The sequence below is a fragment of the Aotus nancymaae genome, unplaced genomic scaffold (genome assembly GCF_030222135.1).
Source record: "Aotus nancymaae isolate 86718 unplaced genomic scaffold, 86718_ANA_hifiasm-v0.15.2.pri h1tg000010l, whole genome shotgun sequence".
Lineage (NCBI taxonomy): Eukaryota > Metazoa > Chordata > Mammalia > Primates > Aotidae > Aotus > Aotus nancymaae.
Window position 1 is genome coordinate 18,337,025 of NW_026988421.1, and position 17,976 is coordinate 18,355,000.

At 36.0% G+C, this 17,976-nt stretch overlaps 1 protein-coding gene across 7 annotated transcripts in view; it reads right to left on the minus strand.

Moving 5' to 3' along the window:
• VTI1A (vesicle transport through interaction with t-SNAREs 1A) overlaps positions 1–17,976 on the minus strand; it is a 419,413-nt gene that overhangs the window by 312,044 nt on the left and 89,393 nt on the right. The gene's annotated exons all lie outside the window — the stretch shown is intronic.

Sequence of the window (17,976 nt, forward strand, 5' to 3'; positions counted from 1 at the left end):
TGGTATATGCCCAGCACCAAGTGAACTTTTACTAGCCAAAGCTGCACGGGCCAGGTCTCAGGCTCTGCTTCTCTAAACTGGTTCATATCAATTCTTAATGGGCTATTTTCATCTTAATAAACCTCTATAGTCTTCCTTCATGATAGCATTAGAGGCTATTTAGCTGGATGAATTGCCTAAAGTAATGGCTACATGATAAGTCTATGGTAAGTATTTATGTATACTGAATCAATAAGCTGTCTTTTCCCAGCTCCTTTTAAAGAAGTAAAAAGTAACTCCTTCAAAAATCAGTTTTTTTCCCCTTTTACATGATTATTTATTAAAGGGGATGACTTTTTTTAAACAAAAATTAAAGGATGACAGGATCCTCTGCCCATTAGGAAACAGATTCTTTTAATAATTTCTACTGTATAATGCTACTGTATTTTCACTTCCTTGGGATGAAGCCCAATGCTGACACTGCCATACACTGTGATTTCTCTGTCTCCACCACTCCAGTTCTTAGTGACACTGATTTGCTTATACTAGATATTCACTAAAGGTGCCTTGATTTGGGGGGAATGAAGAACACAAGGCCAGGAAACACACACGAACAGGAGTTGAGGGGTGGTGGCTATAGGCACACATGCTTGCATATTTTCTCCTTGATTTTACTTGTAGGAAGCCCTTTCAAACCAAGGCTTTTCTCCCTCATTCAAGAACAATATCTTTAATCTTATCTGTTTCTAATTGCGATGTAAAGGCTAAATTCAAGAGCTGAGGTGTAAATAAAGTTATTAAAACACCAGGTGCTTCTTCATCTACATGGTGGAGCCCTGGAGCAGAAGTCCTCCTCTACACATGCCAGGATGAGAGCAAAATACACAGTGGGCATTTTGATCCTACCTTTCATATGCAGTTATCTAAAGAGAGAGATGGGCTCACTGGATAAAGCAAGTTTTACAGAAAAAACTCCAGTAGTGGAGAAACGTTTTGAAATGATAACAATTGTCCAAGTGTGAGTATATATATAATTTGTTCCTCCCGTCATATGTAAATGGTCCTTAAAATTATTCAGTAATGCTGTTTTCAAATTGCAATATACCTTAAGTATTGTAATCACCTGCATAAAATGAGGCAATTTTGAACACATTCCAAAATGACGTGTCTACAGATTATAGGAAATCTTGAGCAATATTTTTCATTCAGATTGTGGTCTTCATGCTGTAATTGCTTTATACAAAATCCACTCCAGTCTTATCGTTCAATATTATCTTTACTGCTGAACGTCGGAAGATAATTTTGCAATAAAATTTAATTTACAGAGCTTATTTTCCACTAATCTCCTAGCAGAGAAAAAAGTGAAACAAGCCAAGGTACACACTCCAAGTTATGACCCTAATGGCATGTTTTAAAATTTCTGGAATAGCAGCCACCAAACATATCAATTTTATCATATTAAAATGTTGACAAATTTTAATTATCAAAACTTTATATCCTAGAAGAGAAAGTAAAAGAGGCTATTAAGAATATGTATGAAAATAAGATTCTTCAAGTAATAAAATTCCCCTGTGGAAAGCTTTTCTTCCATAAGTAAAAAAAAATACCTAATATAAAACTGGGACTAGTAAAGATATTTTATTTAAACTGTTAATATATCAGTAACGGTCAACAATATTGAGTTTTTTAAATAAAAAATTTAAAGCCAGTAACAATAAACAGGGACTAGACATCAAGAGTCAGTTTTCTGTGTAAAATGACAAAGTCAGGTTTCTTATCTCCAAGGCTCATTCCAGCTGCAAAACTTTTAATTTTAAATATATAGATGCCATGCAAAATTTGGAAGAGTAAATTAATAGTAGAAAGTTTATTTCTACAGGCCATTTGGTCTCTATTTATTATTTATGCCCTAGAAGTCATTCATCTCTTGTAAAACAAAAAAATCTTTTACAATAAGTATCGAGCCCTCTAAAACAATTAATACCACAAATTAGGATAAGATATAAGCCAATCCTGTTGCTCAAAAATGAAACAGCTTCATTTTTACAATGGTGCAAAATACTTAAAGAATCCTCATGAAAACTTAAATTCTTTGCCAAATGGTAGCATAATAAAAAAATTAATGCCCACTAATGAGTTGAGAGATTCACGTCCTATATCTACAATGAATGAGACCACCATTTTCTAAAACAGATTTAAATCACTCTGCCTCTTTTAAAAGTTATATCATAACAAGGCCAAACTGATACTGAATCATTTATGAGGTTTTTACAGTTGAAATATCAGAGTCATATATGTGCAGAAATATTGTTCTGACATTTGAATTTCAGCAATAGGCAATTCTGAGACATTTCAAGTTATGCAAAACTTGACATTTCCATGTTAATATACAAAACAATGATGATGTGAAAAATGACTTCTCTACCAATACTTAAAACTTACACACTTAATAAAACTTTAGAGGCATAGGCTTCTAAGATTCAGACCCACACAAGAAACCCTTACCTAAAAGCTTTAAATGTTTATCCACATGAAAAGTGTATGCTAAACCTCAATCTACATAGATTATTTCCATTTACACATAGAGAAGCAAAACATTATTAATCTCTTTGCAGACCACTTGTTTCCAATTTAACTTTCTTTTCATTTCTCATATATACACGTCAGAATATTCTTGCCATGAGCTATAGGTTACTTAAAATTGTTTCTCAAACTGTTAATAACAACAGTAAATCAAATACAATTAAGTATATTTCACTTTCCTGAACAGTATGAATCTCAGACAGTTGTAATTTTATAAGAAACTAAAATGAACCACTCGTAAATGACCACCACATCCAATGATTATCTCCTTAAACACCAAAACTAAAATGTTGATCTAGACATTATGATCTCTAGTGAAAACAGTAGAGACTTTTTTTTTTAAGGCTGAAATAAGTAGGGTAATAATGAAGAACAAAATGTATAACATTTTCAAACTGCAAATTAACAAGCAGATATTGACTTTTCTTTGAGGTCAATAACAGCTCTTTATTGATCTAAAAAGTTAATACCTACTAAGGTCAATAGAAGATCTCAAGGGTCAACAAATCTGGATTCTAACTTCCACTCTCTTTCACAGATAAACATTGCTGAAATGGGTACAGTTGTGTTTGGAGAAATCAGGAAATCACCATTATGAAGCCAGAATAATCCAAAGGAATAGGCCAAGGAAGTTTAAAGTATATATAGAAAGAGTTTTAAAAGTCTGTTACTGTAGAATTTTCAGAGATATTGAACCTTACGCATAAATCTTACTACTACATAATTCAGGCAGTTAAATATGGAGAAACAAATGTAAGTAAAAAGTATGTTTTACCAGTGTTTGGCCTCTTCATGATATTGACATATGGAATCTCTCCCCACTCCCACCCTGTGTCTCTGTGTATGTTGTGTGTGTATGCATATATCTTTGAGAAACTGTGATGTGAGATAATTTTTCAAGAATAGATTTTGGGCAATTTATTCAAATATAGAGAAAAAGTCTTTTCTAATTGTAAAATTAAATAGTAACATTTTAGAAAATTCAGAATAGGGAAAAAATCTATAATCTTATTATTCTTACATTACCATTTCTATTATTATCATATGCTTTTGTTTTTCTAGATTGAAAAAGAAAAAAATATTAACTCTCATTCTTCTAATTAGTAAAATGGTCTATTCATTCTGATTCATCTTGAAGATGGCGTGTGGGGATAGACTATGTTGGGACCATGTCCCCATATACATCTAATACTTCCTGGAGTCATAACATTGAATGATTGATTAGCCTAATCCTTTTAATAGTCAAGTAAAAGTTCATATTGTTGTTTTTGTAATTACTAGAAGCACTTAGCGAGAGGTGAAAAGTGACAGGAAAGAAAGAAGAAGCAAATATCTTAGAGGATTTACTAGTGCCCAAACCTGGGCAAGGTGCTTTTAAACAGACATAAGAACAAATTTTGTCCTTACTGGAAAGGACAAATTTTCTACAATTGTAATAAAAAATTTTAAAAGAGAAGCCAGGTTTCCAACCATGATGATATTACACGATGTAGAATATAAACTTTCTGTAGAAATAAACTTTCTACTATTAATTTACTCTTCCAAATATGAAGAGTATTAATTTCTACTATTAATTTACTCAATAAATATGAAGACTACTGTGACTGTAATGTCCTTTTGTTGGAATACGCTTTTAATTTCAGAATAGCTTTAGATTTACAAAAAAATTATGCTAATGGTACACAGAGTTTCCATTTACTCTATATCCAGTTTCCCCTATTATTACTTACATTACTATGGTACATTTGTCACAATTAACAAACTAATATTGATACATTATTATTAACTAAAGTCAATAACTTTATTCACATTTCCTTGGTTTTTACACAATGTCCTTTTTCTGTTCCAGGATCCCATCCAGACATTGCATTATGTTAAGTTTCCTTAAGTTCCTCTGGGGTGTGAGAGTCTGCAGTGTACTTTTAGCATATGCTTTAGAAGTGATATATATAAATTTGCTGACTTACAGATATTGTCACCACTTAGATAAAAACACACAGAGCAGAATTATTTTTTGTTACAGATCTAAGGAATATAAATTCGAGAAGTAAATAAAGATAAATGCCTGGTAGAAAAGCAGATGATATCGGACTCGTTAATGTATCTATTAATAGAATAGAGATAAGAAGTAAAGGCTTATTTGCCACAAAAACTAGAAGATTACAACCACTGACCTGGCCTGTAAGCCATCTCTTCCTCGACTTCTGCCCACTGTATTGTAATAGCTAGGATTTTAACTGATGATGTATGAGGCAGTGAAGTAGGCAAGAAATAAATACTATGGCAGAGGTAGATAAACTGCCCCCCACCCCACCTATATTGCTCCCCATCTTTCTTGGTATAAAGTTGTGATTAGAAAGTGGTCATTCAGGGCCGGGCGCGGTGGCTCACGCCTGTAATCCCAGCACTTTGGGAGGCCAATTCGAGCAGATCACGAGGTCAAGAAATCGAGACCATCCTGGCCAACATGGTGAAACCTCATCTCTACTAAAAATACAAAAATTAGCTGGGTATGGTGGCATATGCCTGTAGTCCCAGCTACTTGGGAGGCTGAGGCAGGAGAATTGCTTAGAACCTTGGAGGTGGAGGTTGTAGTGAGCCAAGACTGTGCCACTGCACTCTAGCCTAGCAACAGAGTGAGACTCCATTTCAAAAAAAAAAGTGGTCATTTAGTTGGAACTGTATTTCCCAGTCCCCCTCATCTAAGTAGCACCATTCAACTGTTTTTGACAGTGGAACATAGGTAGAACTAATGTGGAGCTTGAAAAGTGGGTATGCCTTCTCCATTCTCTTTGCCTAGGTGCTGGCTAAACATAAGGGACACCAAAGTCCCAGGGCAGGACAGAGCCAAAAGATGGCTGAAATCTAGATTTCTGAATAACTACCTGAAAGGGCTGTCTGCTCACTTGGTCAGTTGCATTACATAGTTTCAAGAGTGAGAAATCAGCATCACTGTATCAAACCACTGGAGTGATTGGGGTTTATTTGTTATAGCAGCTAGTGTTACTATGCAAATGAGTATAGATGGAAACTAACATTTATAATCACCACTGTGCTGGATGTTTTATATTGTTTACTGCATTTATCTCTCACGACAACCTCCACATAGATCTGCGAGGATTTTTACACATTTGAAAACTAAGACTCAGAAAGGGTAAGGAACTTGTCTAAGGTCTTACAGTTATTAAGTGGCAGGACCAAGATTTGAACCTGAGTCTGTCTCATAGCAAAGCTCCAGGTACACTCCATTTTGCTTCACTGCAGGTGAAAGAGAGGTGATCTGACTTGGCACTTGGATTAAAAAATAATTTCTGTGCATTTTATATGTGTAACTTTTTTTAATCCTCAAAGGAGAGCAGAAATTGTATATGTGTTCTCCCTACTTTCTATGTGGAAGACATAAAGTCCCAATTTACACGGGGTGGATGTGAGACAATTAGTTCATTTGAATTTGTTAGCATTTTTCAGATCAAGACAATGTTATACAAAAATGCAGAAGAGAGAGATATACTACACCTTTGTAACCTGCTGATAATCTTACAGTGTTTAATTTGAGCAGAGGCCAGCAACTTCCAGAGGGCACGAAAGAACTGTTGCTCCACAAGGTTTACAGTTAACAAAAGAGAGAAGAGAAAGACGTACTTGTTCTCACAACAGTATGAATTTAAAGAACTATATGGGGTGTGCATTCTACAGGAAGCCCAAGTAGGAAGAAAAATGAAACACTGTACCTTGCACACAGCAATAAAAATGAGGGGATTCATTGTAGTAAGAAAACTCACAGCTGGCAGGCAATATCAGTGAGGCAATAAGACAGTTGGTCCATCTTCATGCTTACCTTTTAGAGTCATAGTGGTTTTTTTTTAAAGGTCTCTTTTTACATTATCAAAGTCACTCCAGTCAATCTCTTTAACTCACCTGCATGAAAAATTTGGATGTCTGTAAAAGTCCTACGCTAATACTAGTGAGAAAAACTGGTGCATCCTGTAAATTCTGTGTAGCCTTCTTAGGACAGATTCTGTTTTTTGGTTGGCTGGTTTGTTCATTTCAAATGAGCAGGTCCTAATCATCAACAGATCTACACAGAGCATTGAACATTACATAGACAATTCAAAGATACGCTAATGAGAAAGAGGGAAACAAAAAGTACTTATTCCTTCATGAAACCAAATAAAACTTAATATACATTCTGGTTGGTTAAAGTAGATGGCATTTGGGGAAATATTCAGGGGATCAGTGTACTCAGCTTGAACAAATAATTTCCATTTCAGATAAGGAAATTTGTTGATTGATACGATGAGTTAACAGACGTGAAAGTAGTCTGAAAATTTTAAAGCAGAGTATACAATGTTATTGCCTATGGTACCATTGTTATTTTTAGCACATAATACATTAACAATTACCAACATTTATGATTTAAAGCATTAAAAACATCCATGATATATTAAATAATTATGTATCTATTAATGAATGAGTTAATTGGGATGGTTACTCTGAAATAATAAAAGTTTGATGCAAAATGTTTTAAAAATAAATGTTATCACTTTCAAGTATACTTAATAACTAAGCCCCTAGAAATTCTCACAAGCCATGTATTTGCCCCAAAGCCTGGCTTTGCTCATAGTTTACTTATTCCCTCTTCCTCCTCTCCTGATGTATTCCATAAGACCCATCTTTCCTGAGTCTTTCCCCGACGTAATGAAATAGACTGAATTACCTTCCTTACTCTCCTTCAAAAACACTAATCGTATTTATTATTAGAATATATAGCTATTTATTTCCCCCACAGGCATTTTGCCAAGATATTCCAGCTTATTAAAGGAAATGTATATTCTAAGAGCCAAGGACAGTGCCAGAATCTGTTCTTTCCTACATGACATGAAATCTATTTTCCCTTTCAGGTGGCTTGAATTTCTCTTCCACCTTAACTCCAAATGCAAAATTTGCCAATGATAATAATGTAAGGCAGTATTTTTCTTGCTATAGCAGAGATCAATAAAAGTCAGTCTGCATCCAATGAATCCAATCCTAAATTCTTAGGGCCTAATAATTGTTTGCAGAACAAAATATTAAGGTTCTACTGTGCTCTATTTAAGTGTCATATATTGAAAACAACTTTGAAAATGGAAATAAAAAAAATTAGCTCCATTGTGAAGATATTTTATATGAACACAAATATCAACCATTTAATGCAGACCAGGACCTTTGACAATTGATTACAATGAAATTAGCAACATGGAGGGTAATGGTAGGACTACCACCCAACAATGTGTTCTCTTTATCCTCCAAAAGGAACAGTTTCCAAAAAGCCTTTTTCCTTTTCTGGCTTTGGGACGGTTTCTTCCTCTCTCTAAATAAATAGATATTTATTTAATTATGACTTCACATTTATATCTTAAGATACAGAAGGGCAACACAGTGCCATATGTGAATGATGACCCACCAAGTCAGTCTCTTTGATAAGGACTTTACTTGGAAAAACATATTCTTCAATAAAAAATTATTTTTTAATGTTTACTTTGTTCTCTTGTGGCAACGTTGGAAAACACTGTAGCCCAACAGGAAATACAGACGAAAGCTTCAAATGTAGAGCACACACAAAAAAGCCATTTTTAAAGCTCATGCCCATCAAGTTCTCCACTTGATATAAGTCGTACACAAAGTCTTAGTCCAATGCAAACCCATGCTGTGAAAATTCTGTAGCACCCATCTCAAAAAATTCTGTTAAATACATAAACACTGCTGAAAAAAAAAAAACAAAAAACCCTTCTGGCACTAGAAGTCAGACTCAAAGGAAAAATAAACTTGATTAAAAAAAAAATCCCAAAGAAAGTTATATAAGTATAGTGTAACAAGGTCATAAGCTTCACCGTAATATTTGAAAGTAAATTGGCATTTTCACAATCTGCTGTAGTCTTCATTCTTTTTCTCAACTCACAGAGATGCAACAGTAAGAATGGCTCCACGTGTATCTTACAAACCAACTGGAAAAGTGATAGGCATTATGGGGAAGTCGCCTTTAAAAATGAGTATAATACTTTTTAATAGATTAAAAATGAACACTATGAATTCAGTTGGACCACCTAAGGAGAAGGTTCTCCAAACAAGTTTAAATGATATTCTTTTCTTACCACCATGGAGCTCACCAATATCTCAGAGGACCTCACAAAGAATATATAAGCACAACTTGAAAATACTCTTTAAGAGCTTTGCCCAAATGATAACCCCCTCTATTCTTTTCAGAAGAGAATCACAGCTTTTTGAGATATCAGACTTTAATAGGCTTGTATTGTAAGGTAAATGATAACTACACATTAAAAATAATGATTTTACAACTGAACTGGACAGACTTTTAAAAATTCATAGGACCTGGTCAGGTAATTCTTCTCAGCATTAAAAAAAAAAATACCTATTCAAGCAGAGATATCCTTCCACTGGCCAAAATAATGAGTAGAGAAACTTTTTCTGGTGAGAGAACTTTCTCTGTCAAAAAGTTTAACATTTCTACAGAAATTCTTTTCTCTAAAATATATATGGTTGGACAAAAGATGATTAATATCAACCAAACTGTATAATCCTATTTTCTGTCCCTATATGGGAGAATAACATAAAGTGTTAATTTGTTATTTTTGCAGTAATTTGGACACCATAGTGCCTTTCCAAATTCCAACCTGTATTTAAAGAAAACTACTTCAGGTAACAATCTGAATCACTGTTTATGGACATAACATTCTCTACTTAGATGACCCAGACCAGGACTGTGCTATCTCACTGGCCTCTCTAGCTCTGCATCTCTGCAGCACCTGACACTCATTCAAAACTTTGTTGAGTAAGTGAAATACAATATTTACTTTCTTTCTCATAACCTTATACCACTTTCACCAACAGGACAGAATCAGAAATTTATTCTTCTACCTTAACTGAAAACAGCTCTGAGGAAAAGGAACATGTAGTGAATACTTTTTGGGTCTATTTTCTCATGAGTCTTAAAAATGACTCATCAGTAAACGGAGAGCAGGGTGAAAGGCGGGGGGAATCTAAGCTCTGATATCTGCTGCAGGAGATATCACATTGTACCTAGCATAGTGAACACTCAAAATATTTCTTGAAGAGAAGGCTGGAGGGGAGGGAAGGAGAAGAGAAGAAAAGATATAATTATGAGGAAGAGGTAGAAGTGGAAGAAATTTCAGTGGGTGTGAAGAAACTTCTAAAACGGTTTTTAAAAAAGTGATTGATTGCCATTCTTGTAAAAAGTTGGAAGATGACCATAAATTCTTGCAGTCTGGTGATGCTGCCATGGTTGATATGGTTCCTGGCAAGCCATGTGTGTTGAGAGCTTCTTAGAGTACCCACCTCTGGGTAACTTTGCTGTTTGTGATACGAGACAGACAGTTTGCATGGGTGTCATCAAAGCAGTAGACAAGAAGGCTGCTGGAGATGGCAAGGTCACTAGGTCCGCCCAGAAAGTTCAGAAGGCTAAATGAATATTATCCCTAATACCTGCCACCCTGGTCTTAATCAGTGATGGAAGAATGGTCTCAGAACTGTTTGTTTCAATTGGCCATTTAAGTTTAGTAGTAAAAGACTGGTTAATGATAATAAGGCATAGTAAAACCTTCAGAAGGAAAGGAGGTGGACCACTTTGGTTTTCTTCTTCCCGTGTGGCAGTTTTAAGTTTTTAAAATCAATACTTTTAATGGAAACAACTTGACCAAAAATAATCTGTCACAGAATGTTGAGACTCATTTAAAAAGTTTAATAAGATATAAAAAAAAAGTGACTGGCTTTGAGTTTGATAAAAACTTTGCCTCAACAGATATTTCCACTCAAATTTCTGAATGAGTTCTATAGTGAGTTGATTAAAATAATAATGTGAGTTGAAAGATCCAAAAGACAGAAAGTGATAAAGTTGCAGTACTCTGCTTTTATACCAAAAAATCTCCATATAATGAGATGACTTAGGAAAACTCTATCAGTAGTTCAGTCAAGACTTGGAAACAAATAATTATATTTAAAAGGCACCTCAAAATTTAAGTGCATCTGTTCAGCTTCTTTAAAAAGTTCTAAACATGAAGCACATTTTAGCTGATTTTTAAAAAAGTGTAAGCTTGGGTAATCATATTAAAAAAGAGAAAAAAGAAAAAAGTAAGCTTATACTACTATTGATTGCTTTTCCTTTAAAAATTCTCAGAAAAGAGATAGGTAAAGTAAAAAAAAGAAACAGTGATGTACATGAATTATCTAAATTCTCATTAAAATGCTATAATGTAAGAACTATGTGTTTTCTAAAAAAAATACTCCATATCTTTCTCTAACTCAGGTCAAATGAATTAAAATTTGGATCAAATAAGCATAAAGGGCATACATAAACTGAACACATCATGTAAAACAGGTCAGTGGAAGCATATTCCTGTAATGGGGAATGTCTGCAGCTTAAAATTATCATTATTATTATTACTATTATTATTTTGAGGCAGAGTCGCCCTCTGTTACCCAGGCTGGAGTGCAGTGGTATAATCTCCGCTCACAGCAACTGTCACCTCCTGGGTTCAAGTGATTCTCCTGCCTCAGCCTCCCAAGTAACTGGGATTACAAGCATATAGCAACACACCCAACTAATTTTTGTATTTTTAGTAGAGATGGGGTTTCGCCAGGTTGGTCAGGCTGGTTTCAAACTCCTGACCTCAAGTGATCTGCCCGCCTTGGCCTCCCAAAGTACTGGGATTACAGGCATGAGCCGCCATGCCTGGACTGTCATTTTTTGAGACAAAGTCTCACTCTGTTACCTGGGCTGGAGTACAATGGCATAATCACAGCTTAGTGCAGCCTCAACCTCCTGGGCTCAAGTCATCACTCCCACCTTAGCCTCCCAAGTAACTGGGTCTATAGGCATATGCCATTATGAGCAGCTAATTTTTGTACTTTTGTGGACATGAGGTTTCACAATGTTGCCTAGGCTGGTGGAGAACTCCTGGGCTCAAGTGATCCGCCTTCCTTGGCCTCTTAAAGTGCTGGAATTATAAGTGTAAGCCACTGCTCCCAGCCTGCAGTTTAAAATTAGGTAACAATAACATAGCATGGAAATATTGAAATTGAAGAGAAATCCATATTTTTATTTTTAAAAAAGAGATAACCTTCATAGAAAAGAAACAGGACTCCCAAGGAAACCCTTCAAACAGAAGTGGAAAGAATCCACTCTATCAATTCTACAACAAATACAGTTCGGGTAGAAAATATTTTCTTTTATGCAAGGAACTTGAAAACACATGACATTGGCATTATTCTTACTCAGAAAGTCTATTTTTGCATTTCCCTAATGAAACAAGATACATGGGAAATTGTAGTGAATATGCCTTTAAAAAAAAAAGAATGTAAGTAGTGTTAAATATAGAGATAAAATGTGTTTTGACAAAAATAAAGGTGTATAATTAGTCCCTTTTGGGTTGCTGGATACATCACTAGCTATTCTAGCTGCCAAGTAATGCCTACTCACAGGTTCCTGAGGTAAGACAGATAATTATTACAGCTCCTAAAAAGACCATCCCTCATATCCAGTGCCATCAAGAATTAAATTAACATGCATAGCCATATTAATTATTTCATAGAGAGTATACATTTGCAAAATGTAATCAATTATTTTTTTATAGCGAGAGGGGTCTCACTATGTTGCCAAGGCTGGTCTCAAATTTCTGACTTCAAGCAGTCCTCCCATCTCAGCTTCTCAAAGTGCTTGGAATTACAACCATGAGCCACCACACCTGGTCAGGAGAGTATGTATTACCTATAGCTAGCTACCTGGCCAAATTTTTGGATATATATATGTACACATATGTGTACATATATACACACACATATATGCAAAATATACACACGTGCGTGTGCACATACACACACACACCCTGGCCAAAGTTTTGCATATATATGTGTGTGTGTATATATATATGCAAAATGCGCACACACACACACAATATTTAATGAAATGACATTTATCCAGTTTGAATAAACACAGATTAAATACTAGCACTGGAAAGTAGCATTTAACTCAACTTTAATGTGCAAACAAATCACAGCTGATCTTGTTAAAATGCAAATTCTGATCCAGTAGATCTGACATGGGACCCAAGACCATGCATTTTTAACAAGCTCCCAGGGGATGCCAATGTCGCTGGTTCTGGACCTCACTTTGGGTGGCAAGAAAGTAACCCATTTCCTCTTTAGATTGATGCAAAATTGACCAAAATGACAATGTATGTTTAAACTCAGAACTTACCTGAAGTGAAACCAATTAGAGGGGGAAAAAATACCACACTTTTGTGAGGTAATTTACAAATATATATATATCATTTTATTGTGCCTCTCATGAACTCTAGGAAATAAGTATCATTATCATCATTATTCATGTAAAATATTATCATAAACTTGGTTTTCAGCCCAGATTTATAATCACAAATGTCCATTACTGCCAGCCTGATGGGACTGGCCACTGTCCATTTGTCCCTACGAGACACAATGATTAATCAGTCCCCATTTGTTTGGGGGATAGCCTTACAAAAGAATTTTTGGAAACTCACGCCAATTGTTAAAAGAATTAATGATAAATTTCAAACTCTTTGTTCCCGAATGCCTTTTGAGGCGCTTATAATTTCTCCTGCATCTTCATGACCAAATTCCTCTGTCGGCAATTTCAACTGGTAAAAGAATCAAATCTTGGATTACTATCATAAACTTCCTAACATGTCTCCTCATTTCCAACTCTGCCCTGCCACTCCTCCAATCCCTGTTCTCCACAATTCAGATCAGGCTGCTTGCCTGAAGAAAGTCCTCCATGCCTGTCACACCCTACTCAGAATAAAATCCAGACCCCCTCCATGTCCCATGGCCCCACACAACCTGCCCCACTTGACTCTGCCCTGATCATGCTTATGTCCCCTGACTCACTTCACTCCAGCTGTACTGGTCTTCTTTCTGTTGCCTGAACATCCTGAGCACATTCTCATTCCAGAGCCTTTGTGCTTGCTCTTCCCTCTTCTTGGAATCATCTGTCCCAGCTTAATGATGACATCTTGGTACCATTCAAGGCTCAGCTTACAGGACTCTTCTCTGGGAGGTCTTTTCTGACTAGCCAATCTAAGGTAGCCTTCATCTTTTTTTTTGAGAGAGAGAGAGAGAGGGTCTTGCTATGTTGTGCAGGCTGGTGTACTAACTCTTGAATACCTTGTGTCACTTACCATTACCTGAAATGGTCTTGTCCATTATTAACTTAAAAAATGTCTGTCTCAGTTGGGCATGGTGGCTCACGCCTGTAATCCCAGCACCTTCGGAGGCCAAGGTGGGTGGATCACTTGAGGTCACACCTGGCCAACACAGTGAAACCCTGCCTCTACTAAGAATACAAAAATCTGCCAGGAGTGGTGGTGGGTGCCTGTAATCTCAGTTACTTGGGAGGCTGAGGTAGGAGAATCACTTGAACCCAGGAGGCGGACATTGCAGTGAACCAAGATCGCACCACTGCACTCCAGCTTGGGCAACAAAGCAAGACTCCATCTCAAAACAAAAAAAAATGTGTATCTCATCCTGCCCGTCTGCCTCCCCCAATATATAAGCTGCAGGCACCTTAGCTGTATCCTTAGCACATGGCACACGGTATAGTCAGTTTTTAAATACATGATATGAAAAGGAAATTAATAGATGTAAGAACATGACTTATTTTGACTACAATAGATCACTTTGGAAAATCCAGGTATGTGAAACCCATATATATTTCAGTGTGGTTTACTAGCTAAGGGCATACAGTCAGATGGTCTGTCTCACGCACTACTTCCTAGGTTTCTAAGTGTGGCCATAATTACTTAATCTCTCTGTACCTTGTTTTCTCATCTTTAAAATGAGGAAAGGAGATTTACTACATAGGTTTGTGGTGAGGATTAAAGAGGCAATGGATAGAGAGTATGGAAAACAGTGTGTGGCCTATAATAAGTGTTCAATAAACATTGTATTATTTCTATATATGTTTAGTCATTAGCACACACAGGGCCCTCGGTGAAGGATACAGCATCTCTTCTTCATGGCAGGAAGGCTGGCAGAAGGTTAGCTCTGTTGTAGAGCGAGATCAGTGGCCACCTGGGAAGTGACTACTGAGAGAAGGGGTGATAACTTATAAAGCTTGGTGCTCAGGGATGGGGGAGCAAGGTCATCAAATGGTACAGATCGTAATTCAAGGATGCGAGGCTGCTGAGTGCAGACAAACTCTCACAGTTCCAGGGATGCACTGCCGGGTGCATAGGGGCCCATCTACAGTGCAGGTGAGACAGTCGGGAGAGTCTTAAGCTACCTGTTTACATATTAAAAGGAGAGAGTGAGCCCTGCATTACTGCCATTGTACAATTTCTCTTTCAGCCTGTTTCTTTGTTCATAATACAGCTCCCATTAGTTTTGTGCCTATTGTAATTCTGGGATATTTACTTCAGAGAAAAGAAGAATCATAATTTCAGAATAAAGGGCAGATGACCCAGAGTTTTGAGTATTAAGTCCCTGACCTCAAACAAAATGAATATCTCCACAGCTAAAAGTCATATCTGACTATTAATAGTAACAAAAAAAAGAAAGAGCTGCTTTTTATTCACAGATTCTAGGACAAGAACTTAAAAGCAATGCCACACTGGATCCAGCCTATGGCTTATGCAACCAGTGTAATGTTTCATCAATTAACTTGTATCTTCATCAATTTTCTCATATAAGAAAGGATCCATAAAGAAACTTCATTGGTATTAAACGCTGTGCATATCAGTGATAAATGGCACTTAGAAATAATCATGTGCCTTTTCTCAGACCAAGCACATTGTGGACATGTGTTTCTCTGCTGAGTTCCAGAAGAGACAATGACTGCCTAGACGACAAAATAAGATGTCAAAAATGATTCAAGAATTTTAGAAGACGAATTCCATTATTTGTTAGGAGACACCATAATATGCGTTCTATTCTACTCTACTCCATTCTATTTTCTTTATAACTTTCTTTTATAGAATTTGCCAATTACATTCATCAAGTTAATGAACAGAAAAGTTTACAGATTTTTGTTGAACTCTTCGCCAATAATTCTGAAAGTTAACCACTTTTGCTGATGGTAGTTTACAAAAATGATGACTTTAACAGAGCTTTCTTTAGTTTCTAAGCACTTAAGTACATGTGATCTTATTTTACTTAGTAACAACCTTAAGGGATACATAGAAGCTGGTTGACAGTTTCCATTTTGCAAATATAAGAATACATGCAGAGAAGTTAAGTGATTTCTCAAAGTCACACAGCTGATTAATGACATGGACAGATGATGGGGTTTTTCTCTCTCCAATTCAGTATATCAGGCCATAGTTCCTAATTTTGTGGTCAAGTAAAAATTAAAAAAAAAAAATTTGAAGAGCCTAAAATAGGGATGCTGATTTTGTTATTCTCCTAAGAAAAAAAAAACCTTCTACCTACTATTTCAGTCATTTTACAACTTTATCACTCCAAAATAGAAAAAAAAATCTTAAAAATAAGTATAGTCTTGTGAATGAATAATATCTGCTCTATGAGAAAGTCACTATGTTCTACTTCTCATTTTGCATGCACTGGTGAAAACTGTTGTGTTCTAGAACTAGCTCTCAGACCAATACTTGGAACTGGAAACCATTTCCCACTTTTGTGCTGTTTCAAAAGTTATACTAGCTCTCCCACCTCTCTTCCTCCTTGCATTCCATAGTCTTTAAGAATACATCAATAAGCGCTGAAAGTTTTTTCTTTCCAAAGATGCTGTTCTGATATTTTAACAAATGATGAGTATCCTAAATTTACATCACAATCAAAACACAGAGCTGTAGATGGACAAGCCAAGCCGAGGCTGAGGACCAGCAGGGAAGCAGGAACTACAGAAGCAACATGGTGCCCACCCCAATGTATTTCGTCCACATTACTTCAGTAGGTAGCAAGAGCAGAAAAAAGGCTTTGTCCTTGCCTTCTCATTTCCCACTCCACTTTCAAACTCATCCACAAAATTAAATTAGCATTGATGACTCCCATCTAGGCACAGGCTGAGCCACATCTGTCTTTACTTCCACAAAGCCCATTCTTATTCGTCCTCCCAGACTTGGTCTTGTAGTTTGCAAGAAGTTCCCAAGCCTTATATGTCAAGTCAACAACTAATTTTATCACACTTCATAGTCAATACCACAGTATTTTACTAAAAAGTCCAAAGGGACTGAGGTAGGATTATGGGACAATCTTAAGTTGACATTTCCACGTTGGTTATGTTGAAAGTTTAATGTGGATGTTATGTTTTAGCACACACCAAAAATAATAACTATCAAATCCCATTCAACCATATAACTTTGATCAAAACACAGTCTTCAGGTATCTACAATCTTCTTTTAAGGTTTCTTTCAGCTTTGGGAGGGAGCTATATGAATAGTTTAGTGAAAGAAAACAAAGACACGCAACCATGTGGCCCAATCAACCAAAGCAAGCCTTGTGATCAGTGTCACATCAAGAAGACTCTCCAAGCTCAGACCAGCCCCATGTGGAAAGAGGCTCACCCATGGCTGTTTGTCAAGGAAGGTCCCTGTGATTACAGTCATATTCCATAGACACAGTGCTGTGTTCCCCAAGGATTGTCAAAGTAACACATTTTGTTTCCTATTCCTTTACTACTTATAAATTTCAATCATAATAAAAGTTATCTTTTATGAGATAAAGATAAATGCCTGTACATCACCAATAAACATATGATAATAATAATATTTCTATTTTTATATGTGTTTTTTTGGTATACAAAACATTTTTTACATGTACCATTTTTTCTTAAGAATGTTCTGGTATAGGCAATATTATTTCCATTTTATTAAAGAAGAAACTGAGGCTCAGTGAGGTGACATGGTCTGCTCAAGGTCACACAAACAAGAGCTAGAACCCAAGCCTGGTCCTCTGACCTCATGTTCAAGGCTTTTTCCATTATTCACATTCTTCCCAAGAACAGTCACCTCTAAAGATGAGCCCCCAAACAAAAAGAACACACAAAAGCTGGATTTTATTCCAATCAGGGCAGAAAGCCAACCTATCAATTTACATCAGGAAGAAGGGCTGTTTATAACTATTAAAACTCGGAAGGTTTGTGGTTTTCTGTAGTTTTTTCACTATTAATATAATGCCAATGTTGTTTGTATTCTTCCTATCTGGTTGCCTAGAATTTATCACATTAACCAACCAATATAGGACAGTCATTAACACAGGCCAAGAGTAACACTGACCATTCATAAAAGAAATTATTTGGAATCATTTTCACTATACCTGCTCTTACAAAATACACATTTCTGTGACTCTAAATTTTTTTTAATTGATAAAAATAGTGTTGATTATATATTTTTGTGGTTTACGTATTAGGCA